Source organism: Schistocerca piceifrons, chromosome 1 (assembly GCF_021461385.2).
Source record: "Schistocerca piceifrons isolate TAMUIC-IGC-003096 chromosome 1, iqSchPice1.1, whole genome shotgun sequence".
Classification (NCBI taxonomy): Eukaryota; Metazoa; Arthropoda; class Insecta; order Orthoptera; family Acrididae; genus Schistocerca; species Schistocerca piceifrons.
Window position 1 is genome coordinate 1,161,328,346 of NC_060138.1, and position 24,539 is coordinate 1,161,352,884.

The window sequence follows — 24,539 nt, forward strand, 5'->3', positions numbered from 1 at the left end:
GCTGACACATTTCACTAAATAATAAAAGGGGAAAAAAGGTTTATCACTTACTAGATTTTCGCTTTTCGTGCAGCATAAACCATGACGTTTGAATTTATTAGTTCTTTACTTCTAACACTATTCGCATCTCATGTTGCAGACAGTATACACATAAACCACTGATTTACACGGAAAATTTTGACTCTGTACCACATATACAAAATTAAAGGATCACTTTTTCGAAGCCATCTACTTGTCTCCCACTGCGACGCAGTAGTTTCAAATTAGGCTCAAAGGTGCCTAAAGCCTTTCTCTGTAATGGTGCAAAAGCGTGCGAGGTTGCGACACTTCGAACAGCAAATTATCGACAGATCCGAAAAAAAATGCCGCAGCTCGGAAGCTCATGCACGTGTACATTTGGTTAATGATATCACACTGGCACCGAATTTCAACAAAATTCTGCCCATCGTCACCGTGCACGCGTCACACTATGGGAAGGTCGTCACACCCCCTCTCACTCATATTTCACTCCTTCTCTTGACGCCTCTGCGATGGAGGCCAGAACCGCAACGCCCAGTGTTGAAATCACGCGGTTTTCGCGCGGGAGGCCGAGGAAAACATTTCAAATGGACTGCCGTTCAGAATCGACACGAAAAGGCCTCGCTCGGTGGCATAAAGGGCGTCAATGAAACCAAAAACCCTTCCCTTCGAGTGTTGATTCCCACACACTGCGCAGTTGAAAACAGGAATTCGCAGTGCAATGAGTAACAATACAGCCGGCCGAAGTGGCCGTGCGGTTCCGGGCGCTCCAGTCTGGAGCCGAGCGACCGCTACGGTCGCAGGCTGGAATCCTGCCTCGGGCATGGCTGTGTGTGATGTCCTTAGGTTAGTTAGGTTTAAGTAGTTCCAAGTTCTAGGCGACTGATGACCTCAGAAGTTAAGTCGCATAGTGCTCAGAGCCATTTGAGTAACATGACAACATTGTTGACAACCTTTCAAGCTGCTTAATGTCACCGGACGATTCGACGCTTCTCTAAGGGCACCGTGGGCCTGCAACGTCACTGAAGGTGATCACATCTCTTTGGAGTGTAGCACGACCGTAATTTTCGCTCTCAAGTACAGGGTGAAACCGTTCAAAATCATTCGAAGAAACTGTAACGTAATCCGAAGTAGCAAAGAGTGATTACGTTTCCTCAGTCTTCATGTTTCTCGTCGTCCTATAGCAAGACGACAGGGGTGCAACAGTGACACTTGCATGAATAAAATGGCAAAGGCTCCAACTAAGACACTCCACTGTGATTCGAAACCAACCACGCAACGCCGGCCGGTGTGGCCAAGCGGTTCTAGGCGCTTGAGTCTGGAACCGCGAGACCCCTACGGTCGCAGGTTCGAATCGTGCCTCGGGCATTGATGTGTGTGATGTCCTTAGGTTAGTTAGGTTTAAGTAGTTCCAAGCTCTAGGGGACTGATGACCTCCAATGTTAAGTCCCATAGTGCTCAGAGCCATCTGAACCATTTGAACTACCCACGCACATTTCCTGAGCTCTTTAAAAATGTACATGTGCAGAGAGAACCCTTGAACAATTACTAGCTGCTTGAAGGCACGCAACCCCTTCTGCACCACTCTGATTCCACATGCCTGCTAGAACAAGCTAGAGCATCAGCGCAGTGCCACTTTGGTGAAGGGTGTCAATGGGTTGCTGACCTACAGGCGGCTAGGAATCCGTCGTGGTTTTTCTCTGTACAGGCACATATTTAAAGTGCACAATAGAAGTGTACAGGTGAAACTAAGAAAATGGCTTGTCTTAGAGGGGCCCTTTGCCATTCCATTCCATTCAAGCGTGCGTCAGTGTTTCCCTCACCCTCTGTCATCACGTCACAGGAGGACGCAAAATAGAAGGGCTTGAAAATTATATACACCCTTTCCAAGCCTCAGACCACGTTCAGTTTTCGTCGCATGCTTTTGAACACTCAGTAGTGGCTTCGTCCTGTACGAAAAAGAGAAAATTGTTATTGTGCAACATTCTAAATGGGTGCGACAAAGTTCACTGATGTTGTAGGACCACGACATTCTTAGACAAGATCTGAATCGTCTAGGACGTGTCACAAGTGTCAATGGTTGACAAGAACGTGGTCCTGTTGCTCATCGCACTCCGAAATGCCGTTTTCGACTGCGAAAGATGCGGGAATCAACTCCCAAGCGGCAGGAGTGGTTTCATTGGCAATCTTTATGCCGCCCGTGAGGCCATTTCCTGTCGATTCTGAGCCGCCACCCACAGCAAAACCGCGTGGTTTCAAAGCTGGGCGTTGCCGTTCTGACCTCCATCGCAGAGGTGTCATAAGAAGGAGTGAAATGTGGATACGGGAAGATGTGACGACATTGCTGTCGAATGACAAGTCCACGGTAGCGCTGCGTAGAATTGGATCCGATGTGACCTCATTAACCCACCTTATACCTCGCCTGAACTTCTGAGCTCTGGCCTTTTCCTCGCATTTGTCGACACGTTGCTGTTTGAAAAATCGCCGAGCCCGATACTGCAGGGCGACACGCTTTTGCATCGTAACAAGAAGAGGTTGTAGGCACCTTTGTGACAAACTTCAAACTTCTCTGTCGCAGTGGGAGACAATTAGGGGGTTTCGAAAAAGTGACCCTCTAATTGTGGTGCACAGTGTAGTATGACATGATAAGGATTTAGATGCGTTAAACGGATGTTTTACACAAGGGAGTTCGATTGATTATAGAATCGGCGGTGATAATGGTACTGGTACCTGTACTGGTACTGTTCCTGATCATTTAAATCAGGGTTACAGCCTCCTCAAGTTCATTAGTAGTACAGCTAGTTCTTTTTTGGAGGGAGGGGGGCGGCGGCGCTCATGTGACTGGTTTAATGTGATTCGCCACGACATTATTCACTGTGCCAAACTCTTGACCTCAGAGAAGCACTCGCACACATCGTCTTAGATTCTGTGTTAGATATATTCCAACCTCTGTCTTCCCATACAGTTTTTACAATCTACATCCCCCTCAAGTACCGTTGAAGTTATTGGCTCTGGGCACTATGGGACTTAACAAAAATGGTTCAAATGGCTCTGAGCACTATGGGACTGAACAGCTGTGGTCATCAGTCCCCTAGAACTTAGAACTACTTAAACCTAACTAACCTAAGGACATTACACACATCCATGCCCGAGGCAGGATTCGAACCTGCGACCGTAGCAGGCGCACGGTTTCGGAATGCGCGCCTAGAACCGCGAGACCACCGCGGCCGGCGATATGGGACTTAACATCTGTGGTCATCAGTCCCCTAGAACTTAGAACTACTTAAACCTGACTAACCTAAGGACAGCACACACATCCATGCCAGAGCCAGTATTCGAACCTGCGATGGTAGCGGTCACACGGTTCCAGACTGAAGCGCCTAGAACCGCACGGCCACACCGGCCGGCTGGAAGTTATTCCTTGAAGTCTTAACACATTCCCTACCATTTTGTTACTCACTGTAGTCAGTGTTCTCCCAAATTCCTTTCCTCGTCGATTCTACGGAGATCCGCCTCTTTTGTTATCTTGTCATTGCACTTAATGATCAACATCGCAACGCAGCGTCTCAGACGCTTTCTCTCCATTTAGAGTCTTCCCACTGTCCATGATTCACATCCGCACGATGCTGTGCTCCAGACATACGTACTCGGATACTTAAGATTTATGTTTGATACAAGTGGACCACTGTTACCGAGGGATGGTGATGACGTTTCCTGTGCTAATCTGCTTTCTTTGTGAACCTTGCACGTCCCATCATCCGTTATTTTTTTTTTCCAGTGTCGCAAAATTCCTTCCCACAAACGTGTTCTCAATTTTTACGGCAAGTTTAACACTAATGCATTTATCCTGTATCTCAACATCACTTTTTGTACGTGTTAGGTTCCAAATATATAATTACGGAAACGTGGTCCATCCTTTGGCAAACACGAATTCTTCTTGTTTAACATCCAAACTTGTTTCGACGAAGTTCCACATCATTAGTGGGTTCACTTATTTTTCTGTCAGATAATGTGTACAGAAATTCTGAATGATAATAAACAGGTCGCATTTTGTATCTTGAGACAACGAAATATCTCAAAGACTATTTGGCAATACCAATTTGAGCCCCCCCCCCCCCGCCCTTGTTTTAACCCCAGGGGATGAGGCGGGGAGCAACTCTGAAATCCTGAGTGCTTCCCATTTTTATTATGAATTCGGATTCTATGGGAAGAAATACGCATCTTTTCTATGTAACACTTTCGACGTTTCGCGATATATGGCACTATAATCGACAAACAACGCAGTTATGTTCCAAAACGGTATCATCTTGTAAAGAATGAATTGGATCAATGACGTAATATCAGATGTGTATGGCAAACAGCTCAGCGTTTTGCAGTTTTTCTGTGTAGCTGTTTGGAAACATTCATTCATTGAATGTTTGGTATGATCTCGCTGCGTGCACGTGACTGAACGTATCACCAATGCATGTCTGCAGATTCTGCATCTACATCTACATACATACTCTTACATATACATATACATATACCGTAGTCATATCCTTTTCTGCTCCACTCGTGAACAAGGAAACACGACTGTCTCCCTATATCCCTAATCACTCTAATCTTATCTTAGTGGTCCTTGCGCGCAATGTATGTTGAAGGCAACAGTATCGTTCTTGAGTCGTCTTCCACGCCTGTTCTGTACATTTTCTCAACAGTGTCCCTCCAGTGATTCCCACGAGAGTTCCCGAAGCATTTCTGTAACATTTTTGTGCTGTTCGAACCTACCGGTAACAAATCTAACAGCCCGCCTCTAAATTGCTTCGATGTCTTCTTTTAATCAGGCCTATTTTGGGTCCCAAACACTCGAACAGTATTCAACAATGGATCCCACTAGTGTGCTGTATGCCGTCTCCTTTACAGACGAACCACGCTTTCCTGAAATTCTCGCAATAAACCGAAGTCGGCCATTTGCCTTTCCTACAACAATACTTACATGTTCATTCCATTTCATATTGCTTTGCAGCGTCACCCCTACGTATTTAATCGACGTGACTGTCAAGCAGAACACTACTAATACTGTATTCGAACATTATGGGTTTGTTTTCCTATTCGCCTGCATTTACTTCAATTTTTCTGCTTTTGAAGCTAGCTGCCGTTTATCACGCCAACTTGAAATTTTGTCTTAGTCATCTTATATTCTCCAGAAGTTAATCATCGACGACACCTTCCCAAACACCACAGCATCATCAGAAAAGAGCCGCATACTGCTGCTTACCCTGTCCACAAACTCATTTATGTATACAGAAAATGACAGCACTTCCCTGGGGCACTCCTGATGATATCCTTGTCTGTCTTGTCTATGATGAACAGTCACCGCCGAGGGCAACATGCTGTGTTCTGTAACAGTATATCGGAAGCAGTTCTCATTTGTATCGAGTCGTTCCACGTGCGAATATATACGTTTACCTCAAGCTGCCATCAAATGAGAATCGCATATGTTTTCCGGCGTGAAAGGTGGTCAGAGCGGTGGGCACGCCAGCCTCTCCGTCCAAGTGTGACGGTGGAAAGGGCTGCACTCTACTTATGGTCAAGTCAATAAACCGATCACCGGCTTAGGCTGCAAACTTGACGTTCAATTTTCCTCTGTGTACTACTCTTGTCAGCAGCTTGGAGCCATGCGCTGTTAACCTAATGGTCTCGTTCTTAGCAATGACAAACAAAATATTATTGTGATACAGGCATTTATCTGTGGGCAGAGCTGTCTTGTCCTGGTTTGCACTGCACGATTAGAAAAGAGCTTATAAGCATCAATTACGACATCTAATTTTTTTATTTATTGTTGCAGCCATCTGATGACGAAACCACAAACTATTTGTAATTCTCATTTCCACTAGTTTATTTCATTTATCTTTTTAAATATTACACCTATTCTATATTGATTTTTCCAGTTGATTGGCTTTTTGTATAGATTATAATTCGACTCTACTATATTTCTCTTTGATATTATGCCGACAGGAAGAGTTATTAATTTTGAATCCAAGTCACTGATATCTTTGTCCACCTCACTGGGCACACAGGAATTGTCTACCCCAAAACTCTTGCAGCATAAATCATATGAGAATATGCTTTAAAAGATGGGTTCCGAAGGAGTGAAGCTCGTCTCTCCATCTGTTAATCCCTGGTTATGTTTTCCGTACTGTGCTCAAATTAAAACTGGCAGAAACTATTCCTTTTATCAGTCATCTTCGGCTGTAAAGACATTCACAGCAACGCACCTCAAAACTCAAACATTCCTTTCTTCCTGGTGTGTGAGTAACTCGTATCTTAATTTCTCTGGACCAGTAAATTTTCTGTTACTATATGCGATTCTCACCACACGAACTCAAAATCTGCAGCTTACGAGCACGAAAATTTTATTCTATTATTATTTTAGTCTTCAAATTAAAAATTGCAATATTTGGGTGATCTGCCTGTTCCCAGCTTCACACATTGTTTTATAGTTGACAAATCGGTCCAAACTTAACCCTTACAAGCACAGTAGTTTCGTAGTCAAAAGGCCTGACGAATATAATGCTTTAGCTGTTTATTTTTTGCTGTTAAAATTGACAAAATGGTTAGGTAAAATTTACGCAAACATCCGTTTAGCTATTTTCTGGTGTTCGACTAAGCCGGTGGTGTCAGTGGAGACCAAAATAAGGTCGAACGTGTGAAATAATTCATGCAGTCGCAATTTTTTATACAGTGGTAAGACAGAGTGCCATGAATAACAGACTAGAAATCCTGACCGGTGACGGCTGATTGTGGGAGTGAGTGTGCGTTTGAAGTTCACTTCTGTAAGTTTTCCTTTAATAACTCGAAAACTACAGCCTCTAGTGAAAACGAATCTCGCTATAAAATTTAACTAAATGAAAATTCCCACAAGAAGATCCAGTTCATTTTTGCTGTAGGACTAATAGGTTGCGCGTAGTGAAGGAGAGAATATGAAAATCTCGCTCATCTTTTTTGAAGACCAGGTACAGAAGTGCGGGTAGCACGAAACGACGTTGGTAGTGGCAGCTGAGTCACTTTGTATATTAAAAATATATCCGTGCAAATGTATATTTATAAACTGTGCATTTTAAGAACTATGTAGCGTACGTCCGTCCAAATGTTTATTACAGTAACGTGTAAAAATTTTGAAGTAAATTTGGCAAGAAGTTTATGAGATTTTAGGTAACAACTTTAAAAAATATCTTGTCCTTAAAAGGGTGCAACTAAATTCCCTTTACAGACTTTGAGGACTTGTAGTGGGTACCAAGAAGGTTAAAATAATCTTGGGAACTCATGCCCGGGAATATACGGTCTTTCTGCTTCAAAATGGAATTTAGTTAAGTCCTGTATAGTAGTAGAAATGTTAACAGATTTCAGCTTTTCAAAATGCTGTTCTTTCTACTTCCAGCCTGCGTTTTACATCCTCTCACCTTCGATTAGTTTACTGCCCCAATTGCAAACCTTATCTGTTACTTCCAATGTGATACTACCTCATCTAGTTCCTTCAGTATCACCTCATTTAATTCCACTAAATTCTACATATTATCCTTATTTTACTTTTGTTGATCTAATGACCACTTCTCAAGACACTATTCACTCGGTTTAGCCGCTTTTTCAAGCCCTTTTCCGTCATTGAGAGAATCACAAGATAGACAGAGAAGCACAAAATCCAGTAATATAATACGAGTGAAGTGACGATAATTCGTTAATTCCGATGCTAGCAGACGACACAATTCTGTCTAAGCAGTGCCAAAATCAAAGCTTTCTCCCCGTGTATATTTTATGTTGAAGTCCTACACCGTTTCGTTAGAATCCCTGACGCTGAAGTAACGTTCCACGTCTATCAACGAGCACTGTGAATTCATTTCAAATGCGTGGTGGAACATTTTCACATTCCGTTCAGTTCCGACTCGTTCCATCTCGTTTAGTACAGTCTGTATGAATGGCTCCATTCGAATATGTGGTTGAACGTTTTGTCGTTCTCTTCCGTTCCGTCAGAATCCTTGACACTGAAGTGACATTCCGTCTCGTTCTGTTCCGTCGAAGATCTGCATGAATGGCGCCCTTTGTAATTCATGATTGAATATTTTGATGTTCCATTACTTTCGGAATCCTTGATGTTGAAGTCCCGTCCCAACGCGTTCTCTTCCGTTCTGTCGACGGCCTGTATCAATGCTGCCACTTGAAATGCATAATTGAATGTTTTCAGGTTCTTGATCTTTTTGGTTCCGTTGGAATCCTTGTCGCTGAATCTGATCCGTTTCGTTCATTTAGATTCCTTGACGCTGAATCCTCCATTTCCATTCTGTCGACAATTTGTATGAATGCCGCCATTTGAATCTATTGTTGAATGCTCTGACGTTCTGTTCCATTGCGTTCGTTTGAATTGTTGACGTTGATGACGCGATCTGTTCCACTCTGCCAACTACCTGTGTAAATGCTCCAATTTTGAATACGTGATGGAGCGGTTTGAAGTCCCGTTCCGTTATGATAATATCCATAATGTTGAAGTCCCGTTCCGATTCGTCCCGTTTCGTTCCGTCAAGGATTTGTACGAGTGTTGGCACTGGAATGAATCGGTCAATTTTCTGATTTTCTCTTCCCTTTTGCGACGTTGCAGTCCATATCGTTGAACTCTCGACCGGATTCGTTCCCTTCCGTTCCGTCGACGATCTGTACGAATGCCGCCATTTGAAATACACGGTGGAATGTTTTGAGGTCCCATTCAGTTCCACTAGAATCCTTGATTTCAAAGACCGGTTTGGTCTGCTTGTGTTCCTTTCCATCGAGGGGCATTATCGAAGTCAGCATTTGAAATGCATGGGGAAATGTTTCGACGTTCCGTTCGGTTTGACTCCTTGACACAGAAATCCCGTTCCGACTCGTTTCGTTCCCTTCCTTCGACGATCTGCATTAATTTCGCCATTTCAAAAGCATGGTTGAAGTTTTTGACGTTCCTTTCCGTTCGTTAGAACCTTTTAATGCTGAAGTGCACTTCCGTCTCGTTCCAACGATGATCTGTATGAATGCCGCCATTTGAAATTCATGGAGAAATTACACTACTGGCCATTAAAATTGCTACACCACGAAGATGACGTGCTACAAACGCGAAATTTAACCGACAGGAACAAGATGCTGTGATATGCAAATGATAAGCATTCACACAAGGTTGGCGCCGGTGGCGACACCTAGAACGTGCTGACATGAGGAAAGTTTCCAACCGATTTCTCATACACAAACAGCAGTTGACCGGCGTTGCCTGGTGAAACGTTGTTGTAATGCCTCGTGTAAGGAGGAGAAATGCGTACCATCACGTTTCCGACTTTGATAAAGGTCGGATTGTAGCCTATCGCGATTGCGGTTTTTCGTATCGCAACACTGCTGCTCGCGTTGGTCGAGATCCAATGACTGTTAGCAGAATATGGAATCGGTGGGTTCTGGAGGGTAAAACGGAACGCCGTGCTGGATCCCAACGGCCTCGTATCACTAGCAGTCGAGATGGCAGGCATCTTATCCGCATGGCTGTAACCGATCGTGCAGCCACCTCTCGATCCCTGAGGCAACAGATGGGACGTTTGCAAGACAACAACCTTCTGCACGAACAGTTCGATGACGTTTGCAGCAGCACGGACTATCAGCTCGGAGACCATGGCTGTGGTTACCCTTGACGCTGTATCACAGACAGGAGTGCCTGCGATGGTGTGTACAACCTGGGTGCACGAATGGCAAAACGTCATTTTTTCGTATGAATCCATGTTCTGTTTACAGCATCATGATAGTCGCATCCGTCATTGGCGACATCGCGGTGAAAGCACATTGGAAGCGTGTATTCGTCATCGCCATACTGGTGTATCATCCGGCGTGATGGTAAGTGGTGCCATTGGTTACACGTCTCGGTCCCCTCTTGTTCGCATTGACGGCACTTTAAACAGTGAACGTTATATTTCAGATGTGTTACGACCCGTGGCTCTACCCTTCATTCGATCCCTGCGAAACCCTACATTTCAGCAGGATAATGCACAACCGCTTGTTGCAGATATTGTACGGGCCTTTCTGGATACAGGAACTGTTCGACTGCTGCCCTGGCCAGAACATTCTCCAGATCTCTCACCAATTGAAAACATCTGATCAATGGTGGCTGAGCAACAGGCTCGTCACAATACGCCAGTCACTTCTCTTGATGAACTGTGGTAGCTACAGGGGCAGCTGTACCTGTACACGCCATCCAAGCTATGTTTGACTCAATGCCCAGGCGTATCAAGGCCGTTATTACGGCCAGAGGTGGTTGTTCTGGGTACTGATTTCTCAGGATGTATGCACCCAAATTGCGTGAAAATGTTATCACAAGTCAGTTCTAGTATAATATATTTATCCAATGAACACCCGTTTATCATCTGCATTTCTTCTTGGTGTAGCAATTTTAATGGCCAGTAGTGTATTTGATGTTCGGTTCCGTGACTTCCTGTGTGAATCGACCTTGAGAAGCTCCTCAGAGCACGCCACGGACAGACACTCTCTTGCCCTGCGAGCGTACGCACTGCCAGGTTGGTGGCCTGCGCACATTCGTCGCCCGCCACCGCGGCCGCGAACACAGCCGCCCCATAATTCACGAATATTGATTTGCGACCGTCGCTTTCCGGTGGGAGTGCACGAGCCAAAAAAAAGAGAGAAAAGGGTAAAAAAGAAGAGACCAGGGGTCGGTCGAGAGGGCGGCCGCTCTCTGGCAAAGGATTCTGGGAGCGCAGTGGGGCGTGCGGCCTTTCTGCGCGGCGCGCCTCGGGAGCACGCGAGGGCCGACCGGAGCAGCGGCGAGTAGCGGCCGCTCCGGCGGGCCGTCACGCGACTGCTGTCAGCGGCTGCCTCCCTCCCTCCTTTTTATATCTCGCCGACCCCGGCCGGCGTTCCCTAAGCCGCGCTATATCCGCTCCATCTAACTCCATCTTCCTGGCGGCAACGTTACGAGATTCCTTCTAACGGCGGGCTGAATAAAGCATAAGCTGCCGGCAGTCCTTCTCTCAAAGACCGGAGCGTCGTTCTCCTCGGCTGACCGGTCAGGCATTGCGGAAGGCCGGCAGGTTATTGTGGTCAGACCGACAACACAGGGAACACAGGGTTTAGCTGCATTTGAACGGAATTAAATTCGCCGAAATGTCAAAATTTTTCGAAACCGAAACAGGCGAGAGTCAAAAGGGTGGACTGTATTCATTATTATTGTACTGCGTTTTGGAGAAAGTGGTACGAGAATGAAGATAAAGAATAAAAGAAGTCGGAATACATAAAATGAAAGACGGAACAAAGGGATAGAACCTTGAAATCACGGCTTAATGTTGTAGTTGGCAGAAGAGCCAACACCGTGTTACGATTGAAGGCCGAAATGCACGCGTTTTAGTTCACGCAGGCTGGCGTGAGGAGGGAAGAACTACACTGACGTAAGGTCTGGAACATGAAAAGGAATTAGAATTCAGAAAGCGGACGTAATTAGTTTCATACTTAACTTTAATCCATTATGATGAACGTCGCTCTTGACGGTACATGATTCACAATATTATCTGTTCAGAAGACATAGTAACTGAATATGGCGCCTTGCTAGGTCGTAGCAAATGACGTAGCTGAAGGCTATGCTAAACTGTCTTCTCTGCAAATGAGAGCGTATGTAGACAGTGAACCATCGCTAGCAAAGTCGGCTGTCCAACTGGGGCGAGTGCTAGGGAGTCTCTCTAGACTAGACCTGCCGTGTGGCGGCGCTCAGTCTGCAATCACTGATAGTGGCGACACGCGGGTCCGACGTATACTAACGGACCGCGGCCGATTTAAAGGCTACCACCTAGCAATTGTGGTGTCTGGCGGTGACACCACACTTAATTCAGGCCGGAGCGCGTTCCGGCACCTCCCAGAGACTCTTTTTCTCTTCTTTTCTTTAAGAGCTCAGCACCGGAGATTTGAAACAGTACACGTGTATTAAATCACAACGTTACTATAATTTGCCGCTGCACCAGCACAAGTGAACGTGACAATGGGTCACCAACGTGATGTGACGGGCGGGAGGTACTCTGTGGGTGTGTGGGTGTTTTTTTTGTGTGTGTGTGTGTGTGTGTACGCACATACAGTATACCCTAGATAAGTTGAGTATCATTCCAAAGTTGTGATCGCGCCTTTTGTTTACGACTGCCTCAACGATGTAGTAGCAGGGCGATGTCTCATGTTATGTGTGTCAATGAGAAATAACAGAGTAACATGATGTGGGGAGGAGAGAAAAGGAGAGGAGAGGAGGAAGATTACGGCAGCCTCAGGGTGAGGAGGGTGGAATATTTTATCTTTATCTCGCTTTGTTATCACATCACGCTCGACGCAACGATCAGCTGCTATGGTATAAGATGCACACGGAATTAACGTTTCGTGAAGACGTGAGAAGTCGGAATTGTACGAGACCCAGATGGAGCAGGAATATCTTCATCGTCATTAACCGCCAAATGCCTTGTTGATTAATACTGGGGGCACGTTCATATAGCAGCTACAAAGCAACTGTTCGAACGTTGTGGCTGGCAGCATTTGAAAACATGGTGTCATATTCACGAAGACTACCGACTTGTGCCAATACGTATGAAGTGGAACTACGGAGCAAAGTGACACTGGTACGGCGACAGACGGTGGCAGCTACTGTTTATATTGGAACCTTGTGGTATTATGTTTTTGATTATAAGATATTATGGTTTAAAAACCTGAATTTCAGAACAGTATTTTCTAAAAACTGGTTTCTCATTGTAAGTCTAATCAGAAGTCTCTCTCTGTGGCCGGCGGGAGGGGGTAGGGGGGGGGGCAGAAGTGGTAGAAGGGGAAGCGTTCCGTCACCTAAAAGTTTAGAAATTAAGCAGCTTGAAATTCACTCCATAGCCTTGGCTGATGATTTAGCAATCTTAGCAGAAAACCTAAAACTTGAATCGAAACAGATAAACATTCTAAAACTGGTAGCAGAGAAAACTGGATTAAAAATTTCGTTTCGCGAAATCCTGTACGTGACCAGCGTTAAAAGTGCACCTAAGTATATGCAATCAAAATAGGGAAAAACAAAGAGAGTTTCAGAATTTAAACACTGTGAATAAGTAATCCAGAAAAATGTTCTTGACAGAGCACCTAACATAAAAACAGCCGAAGAAAGGGAAATAGCATTCCGCTTACAAAATATACGTGCAATAAAAAGTCCTTATCTAGTAATACAAAACTGAAGAATTACAATACGGTAATTAATAATGTGCATCAGAAGGCCTCCTCATAAGCACAACCAAAGAGTTAAGTAATTGGAGAATAAAGAAAGAAGAATAATTCGGAAAATTTTGGTCCAAAGTATGAAAATAGGATGTGCAAATTTAGAAGCAAAAAGGAGATGTATGAAAAAACTACCACTGCTGGATGTATCACAATCTCAGTCTTCCTCTGTAAGTTTTACTCTCTACAGTTCCCTCTAGTACCATGCAAGCTATTCCCCATCATGTCTTAAGAGATGTCCTACCAACCTGTCCCTTCTTCTTGTCAGTGTTTTCCATATATCCTTTTCCTGCCGATTCTGCGGAGAACTACCTCATTCTTCACCTTATCGTTGTTGTTGTGGTCTTCAGTCCTGAGACTGGTTTGATGCAGCTCTCCATGCTACTCTATCCTGTGCAAGCTTCTTCATCTCCCAGTTCCTACTGCAACCTACATCCTTCTGAATCTGCTTAGTGTATTCATCTCTTGGTCTCCCTCTACGATTTTTACCCTCCACGCTGCCCTCCAATACTAAATTGTTGATCCCTTGATGCCTCAGAACATGTCCTACCAACCGATCCCTTCTTCTGGTCAAGTTGTGCCACAAACTTCTCTTCTCCTCAATCCTATTCAATACTTCCTCATTAGTTATGTGATCTACCCATCTAATCTTCAGCATTCTTCTGTAGCACCACATTTCGAAAGCTTCTATTCTCTTCTTGTCCAAACTATTTATCGTCCATGTTTCACTTCCATACATGGCTACACTCCATACAAATACTTTCGGAAACGACTTCCTGACACTTAAATCTGTACTCGATGTTAACAAATTTCTCTTCTTCAGAAACGCTTTCCTTGCCATTGCCAGTCTACATTTTATATCCTCCCTACTTCTACCATCATCAGTTAATTTGCTCCCCAAATAGCAAAACTCCTTTACTACTTTCAGCATCTCATTTCCTAATCTAATTCCCTCAGCATCACCCGACTTAATTTGACTACATTCCATTATCCTTGTTTTGCTTTTGTTGATGTTCATCTTGTATCTTCCTTTCAAGACACTGTCCATTCCGTTCAACTGCTCTTCCAAGTCCTTTGCTGTCTCTGACAGAATTACAATGTCATCGGCGAACCTCAAAGTTTTTACTTCTTGTCCATGAATTTTAATACCTACTCCGAATTTTTCTTTTGTTTCCTTTACTGCTTGCTCAATATACAGATTGAATAACATCGGGGACAGGCTACAACCCTGTCTCACTCCTTTCCCAACCACTGCTTCCCTTTCATGCCCCTCGACTCTTATAACTGCCATCTGGTTCCTGTACAAATTGTAAGTAGCCTTTCGCTCCCTGTATTTTACCTCTGCCGCCTTCAGAATTTGAAAGAGAGTATTGCAGTTAACATTGGCAAAAGCTTTCTCTAAGTCTACAAATGCTAGAAACGTAGGTTTGCCTTTTCTTAATCTTTCTTCTAAGATAAGTCGTAAGGTCAGTATTCCCTCACGTGTTCCAACATTTCTACGGTATCCAAACTGATCTTCCCCGAGGTCGGCTTCTACCAGTTTTTCCATTCGTCTGTAAAGAATTCGCGTTAGTATTTTGCAGCTGTGACTTATTAAACTGATAGTTCGGTAATTTTCACATCTGTCAACACCTGCTTTCTTTGGGATTTGAATTATTGTATTCTTCTTGAAGTCTGAGGGTATTTCGCCTGTCTCATACATCGTGCTCACCAGATGGTAGAGTTTTATCATGACTGGCTCTCCCGAGGCCATCAGTAGTTCTAATGGAATGTTGTCTACTCCCGGGGCCTTGTTTCGACTCAGGTCTTTCAGTGCTCTGTAAAACTCTTCACGCAGTATCTTATCTCCCATTTCGTCTTCACCTTATCAGTCCACCTAATTGTGAACATTCTTCTACAGCACATCTCAGATCCTTCTATTCTTTTCTGTTCCGGTTTTCCCACAGTCCGTATCTCACAGCCATTTCATGGCCACTTAAAGAGAATCGGTAGCAGGAAGCTTGCAAAAAATCTAGTTTCTGTGACAAAAACCAAAAGGTCGAATTTCATGGATTATGGAAGTTTAGAAAGGCTTACAGACGTGAAAGCGGCATCATTTAAAACTGACTGCAGAATGATTTTGTTCGTCCAACGTACATTTCACCTAAGAACCACGAAGATAAGATACGAGAAATTAGTGCCCATGCGAAGGCAGATAAACTGTCGCTTTTCCCTCGTTCTATTTCCGAGTGAAACCGGAAAGAAAATGACTACTAGTGGTACGGCGTACTCTGCCACGCGCCATAAGGTGAATTGCGGAGTGTCGATGTAGGTGTATATATAGAAATACAGACAGACATAGAAAACAGACGAGGATTCAGGGAAAAGGTAGAAATTCAAAGGTTTGGAGTAGAGAACGCAAAATAAGATAGAAGGAACAAGTACAGAAGAAAGTAAATAGAGAGCAAGAATCCAGAAGTGTTGGCAAGCCAAACAAAAGGTAAAAAAAATGGTTCAAATGGCTCTGAGCACTATGGGACTTAACATCTGAGGTCATCAGTCCCCTAGAACTTAGAACTACTTAAACCTAACTAACCTAAGGACATCACACACATCCATGCCCGAGGCAGGATTCGAACCTGCGACCGTAGCGCTCCCGCGGTTCCAGACTGAAGCGCCTGGAGCCGCTCTGCCATCCCGTCCGGCAAAAGATAAAAGACATGATGTCATAAATCAACTGTTTCAAGTGATCTTCAGTTGGACAAATTCCATTTTGACCATTTTCTGTACAGATTTTTTGAAATTTTTATGGACTTTGCAATTAACCTATAGCTATCCACCTAAAATAAAACAAAAACCAGTCAAGTATTAGACACGCTAAATCTGTATAACTGCGTTCGTAACGCCACTCACCACAAATACCAAAAACACCAGAAAATTCGAGCTATACATCAATGCTGTACAGCAACGAGACTAAGCTCTAATCTGCCAGAATGTTTCAAAACTTTGCCCACTTGGCTGCAACGTGAAAGATTCATTCTGGTAGCAACCTTCTAGGTTGTGAATGATCCGTTTTTGCACGAGAGCTTCGGTGAAACTTGGAAAGTGAGAGAGAGGTAAAGGTGGGTCGTGTGTCGGGCAAGGCAAACTCAGTCTTGTCCCCGAAAGACAAGGTTCCGCTTTCGAGTCTCGGCCCAGTTCATAACCTGCCAAGTAATTCCAAAACAGCGCCCAGACCGCTTCTGGGTGAAAGGTTTGCCGGCTTTAAATGTTCTCCTACTTTATGGCGTGGTTCGGTTTCACTGAAACCACATCTTTTATAAGTCCGTGTATACCTCTCTTCTGGGTTATAATTGATTGTCTGGTTAACTATTCTCTGTTCCCCATCCTTTTCATATGCTGGTTTCAAAAGTTTTAACACACCCTTTTTCATATTATTGTTAATTCTTATAATATTACTGTTTGTTTAATCTCTGGCTGATGGTCATAGAAAAATTACGTTGTAATTCTATTGGAACATGCATTTCACAAAACGTAATTTGTGTGATGTTGTCTTTCGTCCCTACTGTTCAAGCTGCACATCGAGGAAGCAATGAAGGAAACAAGAGAATGGACCAAGAGTGGGATCAAAATTCGGGGTGAAAAGATGTCAATGACAAGATTCGTTAATGTCATTGCTATCATCAATGAAAGTGAAGAAGAATTACAGGATTTGTTAAATGGAATGAACAATCTAATGAGTAGTGAATATGGACTGAGAGTAAACCACAGAAAAAAGAAAATTATGAGGAGTAGTAGAAATCAGACTAGTGATAAACTTCACATCAAAATTAGTGATCACGTACCAGACGAAGTTAAGAACTTCTTCCAAGTTAGAGGCGAGATAACACATGACGGACGAAGCAAAGAAGACATGAAAAGGCGATTACGACAGGTAAAGAGGGCGTTCCTGGCCAAGACAAGTCTACTAGTACCAGCCTTATGCCTTAATCTGAGGAATAACTCTATGATAATTTATATTTGGAGCACAGCACTGTACGATAGTGAATCACGGGTAGCGAGAAAACCGGGCAAGGAAAGAATCGGAGTTACTGGAATGCGGTGCTATTAAGAAGAAGGCTGAAAATTAGGTGAACAAATAACGAATGTAGAGGTTCTTTGGCAGTGGGGGATAAGCGTTTAACGTCCCATTGACAACGAAGTCATTGGAGACGGAGCACAAGCTTGGATTAGGGGAGGATGGGAAAGGATATCTGACGGACCCCTTCAGAGGAACCATCTCGGCATTTTCCTATAGGGATTTGGGAAATCACGGAAAGCGTAAATCAGGATGGCCGGACGCGAGTTTGAACCGTCGTCTCCTCGAATGGCAGTCCAGTGTGCGTTACTTCGTTCAGTGTAGTGGTTCTCCGCATAACCGACGAAGAAAGGGACGCATGGGAACAACAAGAAGAATGGACAGTATGATAGGACATGTGTTAAGTGTCAGGGAATAACTTCCTTGGTAATAGACGGAGCTGTAGAGGGTAAAAACTGTGAGGGAACTGCTACTCTGAGATGAACAGGTTGGCACAAGAAGAATTTGTGGCGGGCCGCATCGAGCGAGTCATATTTCTCATGACTCGGAACAAAATTCAGTTTCGTAGCGTTACTTATTCTCAGAACCTTTTGAATATTTCGTGCGCTTCAATCATAAATGGCGGGTTTCAGAAATAGGCTTCTTAATTTTTAAAACATCTGGTGTACGAAATCTACCACTTATCAAAATTTGTAGGTGAAGTCCTAAATTCCCTGTACGTAAAACATCATTAAGTTAGGAAACGCATAACAGTAAATAATCGATCTGCGTATGATGAACGACAGTAGAAAATACCTGTCCGTAAAATACATATAAATATGTCTTCCACACCCGTCATAATACGTCAGAATCCGTGACCGTATATTGGCTGAGCCATTATCCCGCAACAGCGCAAAAAAAGAAGTATGCGGCCTAATTTAAAAATATTCCAATAGCGCCCCTTTCAGTAGCTGGGAAACAAAATGATTAATTCCAGTCCCAGGATAGCGGGCACGACGGCTTCCCCCAAAAGAGAATGAATTTTAATAAGGCTCATTAAAATTGAAATGATATACAATATGGCCTAGCGCAGCCGGTGCCGCTCGCCCTATATTAATGGCACAGGTTGACGGCAACATGCTGCCATATGGACTAAGTTTCGCACGAGACTCTCCCAGGGTACACTCGATATTTTTTTTTCCTTCCCCTCATTTTTTTTAACACGAATGGCAGCATGCGTCCGACCACAGACTGGAAAAATCCAATTTCAAAAGCCTCCGTCCTTGCGTCCTACTTCTCTCGCTCTTTTTCTTCTTCCCCTTCGCGCCTAGCTTGCTTTCGGCTCCCTCTCTGTCTCTCTTTTCCCTCTCTCTCAATCGCGGGCCCGTTATTAAAAACCAGGAATACTGCAGAATCAGAAGAGCGTGCGTGGACCGGTCCAACCCGCTCCGTTCCGCTGATTAATTCTAGAGGGCTGTAATGAGACGTGGACAGCGTTGCGACCCCCCCCCCCCCCCTTCACCCCCTCCCACGGGCCCTTCCCCCCCCCCCTCCCACGGGCCCCCCCCACCAGCCCCGCGAACGTCTTCTTACGCATTTCGGCGTACACGTCCACGAATGGCAGCCATCACCCCCCCCCCCCCCCCCATTCGCTCTCTCTGCATACACGTCTTCACTTCATCCTCCGCTTCCCAAATTTTTCCGATCTATCGCTTCCATACATCGCAAGTCAAGTAAATAGTTCTCTCGCCTGCTTTCGTGGTTCTCGAACTGAAGTCAAGCGTTCCAGGCGAGGCCATGATGTATGCTCTACAGCAGGGCCGGACGAGGCGTAGTAAACTTCATTGAGGGCCAAGCTCCTGCCTTTCTCTTATTTACTCGCTTCTTCCCGGAAGTACTCTGTACAGAGCGAAGTTTCATTTAGTATCGTGGGGTGCCACTTTGGGTCGGCATAGCTCTTCTCAGTTCGGCAGAATCATGGCGTTAGCGAAATAACCTTCGCTCTTTTTTCGTTGTATGGAAGACGTACACAAGTCCAGTGGCTGTTTGCACAAAAAGAGGCAATCTAGCTCCACATGCCTCTAAAAATGAATGAGAATGACACAACAGATCTATGAAAATTCTCAACATACACTGAAGAGCGAAAGGAACTGGCACACCTGCCTAATATCGAATAGGGCCCTCGTGAGCACACGGAAGTGCCGCAACACGACGTGGTAATGGACTCGACTAATGTCTGAAGCAGTGGTGGAGAGAACTGACACCGTTAATCCTGCAGGGCTGTCGATAAATCTGTAAGAGTACGACGGGGTGGAGATCTCTTCTGAAGAGCACGTTGCAAGGGATCCCAGATCAGCTCAATAATGTTCATGTCTGGGGAATTTGGTGCCGGCGGAAGTGTTCAGTCACAGAAGAGTGTTCCTGCGGCCACTCTGCAGCAGTTCTGGACGTGTGGGCTGTCGCATTGTCCTGCTGGAATTGTCCAAGCCCGTCGGAATGCACTGTGTACATGAATGGGTGCAGGTGATCAGATAGGATTCTTACGTACGTGTCACCTGTCAGAGTGATATCTAGATGTATCGGGGCTCCCATAGCACTCCAACTGCACACGCCCCTCACCATTATAGAGCCTCCACAAGCTTGAACAATCCCGTGCTGACATGCAGGATCCATGGACTCATGAGATTATCTCCATACCCGTACACGTCCATCCGCTCGATATGATCCGCTCCATATGATTTGACACGAGACTCGTCTGACCAGGCAACATGTTTCTAGTCATCAATAGTCCAATGTCAGTGTTAACGGATCCAAGCGAAGCGTAAAGCTTTGTGTAGTGCTGTCATAAAGGGTGCACAAATGGGCCTTCGCCTCCGAAAGCCCATATCGATGATGTTTCATGAATGGTTCGTACGCTGACACTTGTTAATAGCCCAACATTGAAATCTGCAGCAATTTGCGGAAGGGTTGCACTTCCATCACGTTGAACGATCCTCTTCAGTTGTCGTTGGTCCCGTTGTTGCAGGATCTTTTTCCAGCAATAGTGTCGGAGGTTTGATGTTTTACCGGAATCCTGATACTCACGGTACCACGTTCAAATATTGATAACCTGCCATTGTAGCAGCAGTAACCGATCTGACAACTGAGCCAGGCTCTTGTTGTCTTATATAGGCGCTACCGACCGCAGCGCCGTATTCTGCCTGTTTACATATCTCTGTATGCCTATACAAGTATCTTTGGGGCTTCAGTGTATATTAAGCAGACGCATGAGCAACAAATACAGCAAATTTGCTAAGAAACGATATTACAGTCCTATGCAGAATGAATTAAAAGATTTAGTTGACAGTGGAACAACAAAAAACCTAAAATGATCGACAGACGGGATTCATTGTTCTGTACGTCAACAGGTACTTTGTGCTACATTTGCAGGTACGCAGCACGTGAAGACATTGGTGGTATGAATAGTAAAATTTCTGAAGTCGCGCCGGCTGGGGTGGGTGGCCGAGCGGTTCTAGGCGTTACAATCTGGAACCGCGCGACCGCTACTGTCACAGGTTCGAATCCTGCCTTGGGCATGAATGTGTGTGATGCTCTTCGGTTAGTTAGGTTTAAGCAGTTCTAAGTTCTAGGGGACTGATGACCTCAGAAGTTAAGTCCCGTAGTGCTCAGAGCCATTTCTGAAGTCGCGCCAGTTATTCCATTGTTAATTGCTTTCAGTGCAATTGAACGAAAAGTATGGAGACTTCATATATTAATGCAAAGAACGTCGGTGAAGTCAAACGGCAAACGTGGAACGATATTTCGATTTAAAACTCGTTAGTTTTGGATTTATGAAGGAAGAAGGAGGGCAGGAATGAAAATTGGAACATCAGGACTGTATTGCGGACATCGCATTTTAAATAGACTTTACTGGACACTGCTCACACTAACACAATGCAACGTGAGAAATAACTATTTCTGGTTTGATGGGGATGCATTTAAAAAGAAAATTGCGCTGCAGAAGGGACACATTCGGACAAACACAGTCCAGTTTCTGAGCTCACTGCTGTTAAAGAAAACACGAGGTTTGAAGAATTCATTGTGGTCTTGAAAGAATTACAAGGATAGTTTCATAAACGTTTTGAGGACACTGCCAATCTTACGCCTATTTTCGAGCTGATTTAGAGACCGTTTGCCGTTTCAGCTGAAAGCGCCGCTGTCCATGTGCAGATGTAAGTTACCGACCTGACAGGTGACTCGTGAAACTTCCTGGCAGATTAAAACTGTGTGCCCGACCGAGACTCGAACTCGGGACCTCTGCCTTTCGCGGGCAAGTGCTCTACCATCTGAGCTACCGAAGCACGACTCACGCCCGCTACTCACAGCCTTACTTCTGCCAGTATCTCGTCTCCTACCTTCCATACTGGCAGAAGTAAGGCTGTGAGTAGCGGCCGTGAGTCGTGCTTCTGTAGCTCAGATGTTAGAGCACTTGCCCGCGAAAGGCAAAGGTCCCGAGTTCGAGTCTCGGTCGGGAACACAGTTTTAATCTGCCAGGAAGTTTCATATCAGCGCACACTCCGCTGCAGAGTGAAAATCTCATTCAGTTGACTCGTGTTTAAATGACAAATCCTTTTACGTTAAAACAGTCCCGAATGTCGACATTGTTTTCCTCAGGTAGATTTTACACGTCTGCATAATGAGGCTGCAAAAGTGCTACAATATTTCGATCAACATATTTGTTTGATAAACATATTTGTGTGGTTTTTTCGACGATGAAACTAAGTAAGTCACGATTACACGGCAACATGTGTGCAAAAATCTGTGAAATTGTCTGCATCTGTCTGTATTCCAACTGTCTGTACCAGATAAAAGTTGCAGTACGTGCCAGAAATTGCTGAGAAGTGTGAAATATGAAACCAAGTCTTATGCAGAGCGACTGGATTGCCATTTTAATGCGGCGCGTTCACAGTTTTCCCCCTTCCCCCTCCTCTCGTACAGGCAGTGTGGCGTGGCGACGGGGAAAGTGTGAAATGATAATTGAATTAAGACCGAAGCTGTGGACAGGCGTTGGTATACATCAACGGGGACAACTGAAAATGTGTGCCCCGACCGGGACTCGAACCCGGGATCTCCTGCTTACATGGCAGACGCTCTACCCATCTGAACCACCGAGGACACAGAGTGCGACTGCGGGGACTATCTCGCGCACGCTTCCCGCGAGACCCACATTCTCACCTTGTATGTGCACATACTATATTCGTAGTGCCTCTGCAGATTACACTCATTACTTACGGCAGACAATCTTGCCGAGTCCCGTAAGACTTCGGACAATGCGCGTGCATCCAGCACAGAAGAAGAAGGTCAATGGCGGGTTCATTTGCAAATGTCCGACAACACACGACTCGCGAGCTGAATTCCTGGCCACCCGTGCTTTACAGCAATTGAATTACAAAATGTTCCCTAGATGAAGAGAGAGAGAGGGAGGGAGGGAGGGAGGGAGAGGGAGGGAGAGAGAGAGAGAGAGAGAGAGAGAGAGAGAGAAAGTAAGAAGAAGATCGAGAGGGAGAGAGGAGTTAGCATTTATGTCTGAAAAGAATAGTTTGGCGTGTCACATGATTAGCATCTACTTGGATATACATTGCAGGACAAAAAAGCAGTCGAAATAGGAGACAAACAAAATGAAACTTCACTTGTTATCACAGTGATTTCAATATTGAGTCAAATATAGAAAAAAAGTTTGTAGAGTGCGCCCAATTACCATTATGAATTTGCACATCTTTTGGTCCAGTTGCATGCACTGTTTCAGTTTGCAAGACTGTCATAAAGACATCATGTGCTCTCCTCAGGCAAGCAGTCCCACAACTGTTGTAACTCTCCTCGATATCTTGGATACTGGCATGCGGACGGAGATAACGTCTAGTCCCACAAATGTTCTACAGGGGTCAGGTGTGAGATCTTGATGGCCACGGGAGTACTTTGATATCATGCAGACATTTCATAAAGATATGTGCCACGTGTGGAATAGCATTGTCCTGTTGAAAAATGGCAGCCCAATACTGTCCCAAGAGAGGAAACACATGAGGATGCAGGATATCTTTACCATTGTGCCATAAGAGTTCCATCAGTCATCACCAGCCATGACCTGAAGTCATAACCGTTGGCTCCCCGCATCATGACGCCCAGAGTAACACCGCAGTGCATCTCCCCAGGTCGCCGCCATGATTGCCAATGATGATCATCCAGGGTAGTGCAGAACTGTGATTCATCGCCGAACACAATATGATGACATTCATCAGCACTTCGTATTCCCTTGCACTTCAAACGCAGCCGTTTGTGTTGTAGTGTTACCGGTAGTCTACGCATGGGATGTTAACTGCTGGTGTGGCTACTGCTAATGTCCGAATAATGTTGCAGCAGGGCGCAGACTGTCGCAGGAGTCCATTACTTCTCGTACGCCAGGCGCAGAAGTGAATGGGTAACGTCGGTGCTTGGTGCACAAAACGGCGATCCTCCCATGTCACGTGGTCATCCAGAACCTTGAAAGAAAGTATACCTTCCCTCTTGTTCTCATGTTCTCGTGCAGTCCATCCGAATGCCTGACAGATCTAGAAACTGGGCGATTCGACCAGCCGGTCAAATGGATACCCACAATGCGGCCCTCTCCGTCAGGTACTGGTAATACTGTCTCACAGGCGTACGCGGTATCTCCATGTCCTTCATACTGATCACTCAGCATGCAACGCTGTTCACACATCTTATATACCATACCGGGCCTGGTAACAATATTAAGTACTGTGAGGGGACGGATAAGCAATTTAGCATACCCCTGAGATGCTGCAGATTACACGTCATGTGACCAAATGTGCTAGAAAACTCCCAATACGTTCACACAAATTGAAAGGAAACAAGGTCGCACAACAATGAAATTACAATGAATGGCCCAATTAAGCGTGAAGGTATGGGTACCACACCTCACATGGACGTACTGATAATGGGATCCATCAAACTACGAAAGGAACCTAAGGGTCTCTATAACAATCTGATTCATTGCTAAAACATACAAAAATGTTTTATCCAATGAATCAAGAATACAAGCAATTATTAAGCGAACAAAAGATTGAGAACATGTATTAAAGCCTTGCCACAGTGGATACATGATAGAAATGATATAAAACTGTGACGCGAATATAACCAGTGATTGGGGAAACGGAAATGAGTTAAAGGAAGGTCG

At 44.7% G+C, this 24,539-nt stretch overlaps 1 protein-coding gene and 1 non-coding gene across 2 annotated transcripts in view; one reads left to right on the forward strand and one right to left on the reverse strand.

The window, feature by feature from the left end:
• LOC124778806 (glutamate receptor ionotropic, kainate 2) overlaps positions 1 to 24,539 on the forward strand; it is a 1,316,354-nt gene that overhangs the window by 1,102,778 nt on the left and 189,037 nt on the right. The gene's annotated exons all lie outside the window — the stretch shown is intronic.
• On the reverse strand, positions 22,410 to 22,483 carry Trnat-ugu. The gene has a single exon. It is a non-coding gene; the product is annotated as a tRNA-Thr (tRNA).